At 38.0% G+C, this 7,706-nt stretch overlaps 1 pseudogene; it reads left to right on the top strand.

Annotated features, from left to right (window-relative positions):
• Window positions 1-1,472: 1,472 nt before the first annotated feature.
• On the top strand, window positions 1,473-2,829 carry LOC143635238 (xylulose 5-phosphate/phosphate translocator, chloroplastic pseudogene; annotated as a pseudogene).
• Window positions 2,830-7,706: the final 4,877 nt, after the last annotated feature.

Genomic DNA, 7,706 nt, shown 5'->3' on the forward strand with positions numbered 1-7,706 from the left:
GGGTAAGCTGGGTGGCCGGTGACCGTGGATGATGAACGGCAGGTGGTGGCGGTGGGGTAAGCTGGGTAGCCGGTGACCGTGGATGATGAACAGCAGATGGCGGCCGTGGATGATGAACGAACTGATTGAAATTATTATTATTATTATTATTATTATTATTATTATTATTATTATTATTATTATTATTTCTAGATAGACATGTAGGATAATGAGTGTGTATTCCACGTAATTAATCAAAGAGGGAAAAAAAAGGTAAAAGCCATGTAGGATAATGAAAAAGCCAAGTCACTAGCCACATCAGCAAAAACTTAACCCCGTTAATTATTTTTAACGGGGGATCATAAAACAAAATCCTTGAAAAAGTGGGACTGCTAGCGGGAAATACCGGAGATGGGATTATTATTGGCCAACCCATTAAAGGTGAGATTATTTAAATCCAATTTTCCAAAGTATTATTGTTATTATTGCGAATGACAAACTTACGCACCTATAAATATACACGATTAATTTGTCTATGACTAGACTTTTACCCTCGCCTATTGAAAGAAACACCTTTTTTTAACACCATAATACCATTAAGCTAAAAGCTTTTATTTTACACCTTTTTTAAAATATATAAATATAAATTTTATAATACTATTAAGCTAAACGAGCTTGCCATTTATAAAATTTTTGTAATATATAAATATAACAACATTTATTGTTATTAATTCATATATATATATTATGTTCTATATAAAATTATAATTGAAAAAAAAAATCTATAAAATTATTATTAATCTATAGTTATTAATTAATAATTAGTAAATTAGCCAAACCCAAGCCCGAGCTTGAAAAACTACTTACGAGTCATGTTCAAGCTTTAAAAATACAAGCTCGGTGTAAGTTAAACGAGCCGAGTTCGGGCTCAGGTAAAGGTGCACAAACCGGTTATATTTGGTCAACAAAAGTCAAAACCCGTTTGTGATCGGTTTCGGTTCGGGTTTAAGCCGACATCTGTTCGGTTAACTGGTTTGGAACCAGTTTTGGTTGAGCAAATTACAAACCGGTTTCGAACCTATGGTTTCAGTCGATTCCAAACCGATTTCTACATAATTAGTTTCAAATCGATTGAATATTCAGATCAGTTTGATTAACCGGTTCTTTTGTCCACCTCAATTTTGCATCCCTACTTCATCTATCAAATGACAAATCTAAGTGAGTCATGAATGAAGTATATTCTATAATATTCCATGGCCCAAAACCATTAAAATCTTAACATGGCCCAAATCAATCACCATCAAGCATCAACCTTTTTCCCCTAATCTCCCTAAACATGTGCCCAACTTCACTAAACTATATTAAATCTCTTCTTTCAGACCGCTACACCACCAACCACACTTGACTTTATTATTATAACATAGGGTTTCTTCCCAAGTCTTGTTTCATGATCAGTCTTCACTATTATCAATCACTTGCAGAATAATAATAATATGATGTTGAATCTTCTTCCTTCATCATCTCTCACTCTCCACAAATACCCACTTAACCCAAACCCTAATCTTGCATCAAGAACCTCAATTTCTCACCAATCCAAGCTTAAAGTCTTCCAACTTTACCAAACCCAACACACACCCAGTTTCCAAGATCCATCAAGCTTCAATCTTTCTTCAATCCCCATCTGGGTTTTCCAATCTTGGACGAAACAAAGCTGCCAAGATCGTTAAATCAGCTCAAGATTCAAACCCAGATGCTGAAATTGAAAAAAACCCTAATAACAAGACTCTTCAGCTGGCCATTGTCTTTGGTTTTTGGTACTTTCAGAATATTGTCTTTAATATTTATAACAAGAAAGCTTTGAATGTTTTCCCATATCCATGGCTTCTTGCTTCATTTCAATTACTTGTTGGCTCTGTTTGGATGTTGGTTCTTTGGGCTACCAAGATTCAACCTTGCCCTAAGATTGATAAGTCTTTTATTATTGCTTTGCTAGGCCCTGCACTGTTTCACACAATTGGTCACATTTCTGCTTGTGTTTCATTCTCTAAAGTTGCTGTTTCTTTTACTCATGTTATTAAGTCTGCAGAGCCCGTTTTTTCGGTTATCTTTTCGTTGGTTTTAGGTGATACTTACCCTTTATCGGTCTGGTTTTCGATTTTGCCAATTGTTATGGGTTGTTCTTTAGCTGCTGTTACCAAGGTTTCGTTCAATGTAGCCGGGTTATGGGGTGCTATGATTAGTAATGTCGGGTTCGTGTTGCGAAACATTTACTCGAAGAAGAGTTTGCAGAACTTTAAGCAGGTTAACGGGTTGAACTTATACGGGTGGATTACGATTCTCTCGTTCTTTTATCTGTTTCCAGTCGCGATTTTCGTTGAAGGGTCTCAATGGGTTGCTGGATATCATAAGGCGATTGTGAGTGTTGGGACGCCGTCTACTTTTTACCTATGGGTGTTGGTATCGGGGGTGTTTTATCATCTTTATAATCAGTCGTCGTATCAGGCGCTTGATGATATTAGCCCGTTGACGTTTTCGGTTGGGAATACGATGAAACGGGTGGTTGTGATCGTGTCTAGTGTGATTGTGTTTAGGAATCCAGTTAGGCCTTTGAATGCGCTTGGGTCGGCTATTGCGATTTTGGGGACTTTCTTGTATTCGCAGGTGACGTCTAAGAAGAAGGCTGCAGTTGAAAAGAAGGATTGAGGAGGTTTGTGTGGTATGGTTTTTGTTTGGATGGTATTAGTTGTTCTGTCTTTTGGATTTAGGTTTAGAAAGTTTGGTACTTTTGGGTTTCTTGGTTGGTGTAGGGTTTTAGTGGTTTTGTTACTTGTTTTGGTAGACTTTGGTGTCATGCTTAAATGAGAATGCCAGATTCAATGATCTTCTTGTTTAATCTAGTTAATGGCTTATGCTAGTTCTCGTGGTTTAATATTACTTTTACTGGTAAGTTAAGGTCTGCAAGCCCTATGGTTTATCTATTGATTGAGTTTGGGGCGTTGTACTATGTCGATCATCGATGCATCAAAACCGAACCATTAGTTAACCATTTTCTTTTCATGGATGATTTAAATTCAATTTTAGGTTATTTTTGTTTAATCAGTTTTCTACCCATTGATACAATAGGTCACTAACATTTGAAGTCCCTTGTCAAAAGTTTCAAATTGAAGAATAATGAATTAAAATTGTCACATTCACAATTACTTAAACTTGGGGGTGGTTTTGAAAATTCGAAAACTTGGTTGGACCTTTATGTCATACTTTTTGAAATCCGTGAGTGTATTTGAAATCTGTGCTGTCTATTGTTACAAGTTTATACAGACTATTGACTGTTGAGAACGTGTGCTAAATACAATATTTTTCTAATTTAATATTTAATAATAGTTTTTTTTATTAGTAATTTGAAACACTATCGGATCACTGGTCTTATTTGGGCTGGTACGTCCCTGAAGAAAAGATCCTACCATAATTCAATTTTTTAATATAAGATAATAACATCTCTCACGGGCTATATTGTCCGAGGTCCGAATCTAGATGGAAGGCAGCAGGCAAGCTAGTGTTGTAGGAGAGGTCTATAAATAAAGTTTGTATTTGTAAAATGGAAGCAGAAAAGAATAGCTTGGTGGGACCTTGCTCTCTCTCTCTCACACACAAATAAAATAATTACGTATGAATATAATCATGCATGTATTATGCAAAATGCACCTGTGTTTATTCTTAGACCGAACGGCTTCCCCCTCCTTTTATTGGTTCTCATGAATAATGGTCCCACCCTCAAAATTTTGGGGCGTTTTGTACAAATCGTTGGGAGAGATTTTGAAGCCCTAACCGCCCCATAGTGCCCCGAGGGCGGTGTTCCCGACGCTATGGGGGCTCTTTGCACCTCCATGGCTCCCCACTACGGGTGATCTTAAAGTTGATTAAAAAAGGGGTGTAACAATAAGATAGTCGGATTAAGAGAATAAAATATTTGATTTTATGGTGTAATTTTTTCTAATGCCATGTAAAAGGTTATTAACGTTTTGAAACAAAAAGTGGAGGAATTTTTAAAATGTCAAAAGTTGTGGTTTATAATTACAAAGATACCATCACCATGAAATCAAAGATTTAGAATCCGCGTCACTTTGTACGATAATGAATTAAAGTATATACGTTGAAACAGAGCCTACAGAGGTAGTCGGGTTCAGGCTCCATTCCCGTGCGAGCCGGGTCTTGACCTTCAAGGTTGTTACCTAGCTACAACAAGAAAGAAACCTGTTAGAACTTAGAAGGGGTTAGAGACCCGGGTCTGTCTCTGAACCACCGTCTGATGGTTAACATTAGCATGGTGATCATATTGTGTAAGAAACGTGTATATAAAAAGAGAGAAGAGAGGGATAGAGGGTGTAGTATCTTGTAGACGTGCACAAATCGGGTATTGTTAAAAACCCGAACCGGTTCGGAACCGGTTTTTTTCACACCGGGTTGTAAATGGCACCGGTTCCAGTCAAGAACCGGTTCGGTTCCCGACCCGAACCGATGCCCAGATATGCTAACTTTTAGGAACCGGGTAGGGTATGAACCGGGACCGGTTTTTACGTAAAAACCGGTTCCACCGGTTTTTTTTGAAATTCAAAAATTATAGCCGTTAGGAACCGGTTCCAACGGCTATATAGCCGTTTTTGACCGTTAGAACCGGTTTTTTAACTATAAATAGGTTATTTTTTAACTATAAATAGCAAGGTTTGTTTGTGTACTTGTTAAACCACTTCCAAAACTATAAAACACACTCTAAACCACAATTAACCTTAAACCGACAACAAATGGCAACTAATGATGACGTTGTTATGGTGATCGAAACAACAAGATGCCCCGATGTTTGGGTTCATTACGATTTGTGACTCATGACCGACTCACATGAGATGGCACGTTGCAAATATTGTTCGAAGTTTCTTAAAGCAGCGTCCAACTCGACATTACGAAAACATACGAATAAGTATTGTCGAGAGAAAAGAAGTTTGGATGCTAAAAAAACGGAAGTGGGAGAGTCGTCCGGCTCTACAACCCAAAAATAAGTATTCCCGGATTAAAACGACGGACTTTGTTTTTTAAGTTTTAGTTGTTATGTTTAGTATCGTTTATGTTTTAATAATGTTTGTAATAGTTATTGTTTAAATAAATAAAATGTTCGTCGTTATTAAAAAAGTAACAAAAAATTAATCATGAGTAACAAAAGTAATTATAATAAAACAAATCAAAACTAAATATTAGTTGAACAAGTTACAAATAATTTTACCAAAACAAATAATTACAACTCTTCTTCGTCTTCATTCTCGTCTTCACCCTCGTCTTCGTTATCGGAAGAAACCCCGTCCTCTGCCTCCTCATCATGAATATGACGCTCTATTGGTATTTCGTCTTCAAAGTTCGCCTTGTGTTGTACACGATCCACCGCATCCAAATGGTCCTTTAGGCAAATGCAAACCTCTAGAGACTCGGGAGTTAATTTTGTTCTTCGCATAGATAACACCCTCCCACTAAGAGAAAAAACCGATTCGGAAGCAACCGTTTAGGCTTGTACGGCAAGCAAATCACGAGCCATGGCGGATAGAATGGGAAATTCGTTTTGTTTACCTTTCCACCAAGCCAACAAATCAATATTGCGAATTTCGTCGACCGTTGCGCCCTCAACATAGTTTGCTCCACTATATCGACCAAGTTCGCTAGTTGGTGTGTTTCCTCTTTGCCTCTTAGATGCCGATTCACGAATCCCATTCATCAAGTTTATAAGTGGGTCATTGCACGGCCTACTAGTTGTTTTTTTCACAAAAGACGATCTCGTGCTTGGACCATACATTTGAAAATAATGGTCATAAAGGTCTTGAAGGTTTTTGTTGAACTTGTCCTTCGCTTCCGTCGACAACTTCGGGTCGATCTCGTGCATACCTAAGTTGTCGAATATTTCCTCAATCGTTGTTTCAACCCCATTAACATTCCAATAGGGGTTTAATGCGGCGGCACAAGTAAAGACCGGCGGTATGTTTTCAAAATATTTTATGAACTTTTCTTTCATCACCGCAACAATATTCTTGAAGAGTTTGTTCTTCTCCACAAAGCTTTTAAAAACACAAGACATATAGTACAATTCTTGCAAAACCCAACAACTAGTAGGGTAATAGACTCCCGATAATTTTGTTGTTGACTTTTTGAACACGTCAAGATACTCCAACAAATAACCGACTTGGACCCAAACACTTTCCGGAAACATATCGGCCTCGCGTTCTTCAACAAGATTGTTATGAAAAGCTTGAAAGTTTGGCGTTGGGCAAAAGCACACTCTAACATATGACAGGTTGAGTTCCAACGGGTTGGAACATCCCAATTCAGCCCTAAATACTTTCTTTCAACCGACTTGCAATAGTTCTTATATTCAAGATGTCTTCTTCTACCACTTTTGAAGACATCTTGTAACATAAGTCTAAAGTATTTTAAATCATCACAAATGTTTTCATTGTCAAGACCTATTTGAACAACCAAGTTGATGATATGTGCAACACATCGAACATGAAAAAAATCCCCGAAACACATAGTTGGAATCGTGCTTTAATATTGAACCACATAGTTTGCAACGAGCCTTTTGATAACCTTCGTCATCCACAATCAAATCCCAATTCTTCCATATCTCTTCGTTGCGGTTATGGTTGACTACCGTAACAACCCTTGGGTCCTCCGTAACAGGAACGGGGCAACAAAAACACTCTTCTTAGCCTTCTTGTTAGTTTTTTTGATGGGTGCCATAATAATATTTAGTTGGATGGTCGGGTAACGGAACGGGTTTGCTAAAAGAGTAGTATTTTAGTTTGTTTTTGAGTTTGCTGGTGAAACAAGTGGTGGAAAACAAGTTATATATAGGTTTGGGCATCAAAAACCGGTTCCAACGGCTATATTACCGTTGGAACCGGTTCCAACGGCTATTTGGTGTCTAAAAAACCGATTCCAACGGCTAGTTTGACTTTTGTTTGACTCTTCAAAAAAACCCGCCGGAACCGGTTTTTTCGGGTACGAACCGAACCGGTTACAATTAAGAACCGGTTTGGAACCGGGTTGGAACTGATAGTGACATACAAATAGGAGAACCAGGTACGATTTTCGGGTACAAAGTACCCAAACCGGGTATTGTACCAACCGGGTTGGAACTGGAACCGGTTCCGGTTCGGTTCCACCAGTTAGGTTCCGGAACCGGTTTTTTTGTGCACGTCTAGTATCTTGTCCCAAGAGGAAAAAAAGAGTGTGTAATGAGTAATACGCCATGCGGCCATGTGTGCCTTTTGTAAATACGTGTTACGAAAGAATGCTCGACCTTTCTTATATAGGAAAGCGTATGAGCTATATTTGGGCTTAGTGGGCTAGTGGCCCGAGTCATGGCCGGTGCCTAAGCCCAAATGATACGTCATCAAGCACATACATGTCATCTTCAAATAAAGGATCCAGAATGGATGTTAGTCTAGTAGTTAACTTGGATCCAACACTCGTCATCATTATCATTTGCCTATATACACGTCTGATATAATTTGAATGAGTTTTGTAAATGTTTCGTGTTATGGGAGAAATATAGTGTTTTTAAAGATGTTTGAAACCCAACGTGACAGGTTAAGGTGGATGTTTGTCGTATTGTGGTGTGTCTGGAGATGCTCTAGCCTCTAAGGTATTTATATTTATAAAAAAAAAAACAAGAGAAAGGGTATTTATTT

The sequence above is a fragment of the Bidens hawaiensis genome, unplaced genomic scaffold (genome assembly GCF_021521415.1).
Source record: "Bidens hawaiensis isolate Kalapana, Puna unplaced genomic scaffold, B.hawaiensis_p1.1 tig00007413_1, whole genome shotgun sequence".
Classification (NCBI taxonomy): domain Eukaryota; kingdom Viridiplantae; phylum Streptophyta; class Magnoliopsida; order Asterales; family Asteraceae; genus Bidens; species Bidens hawaiensis.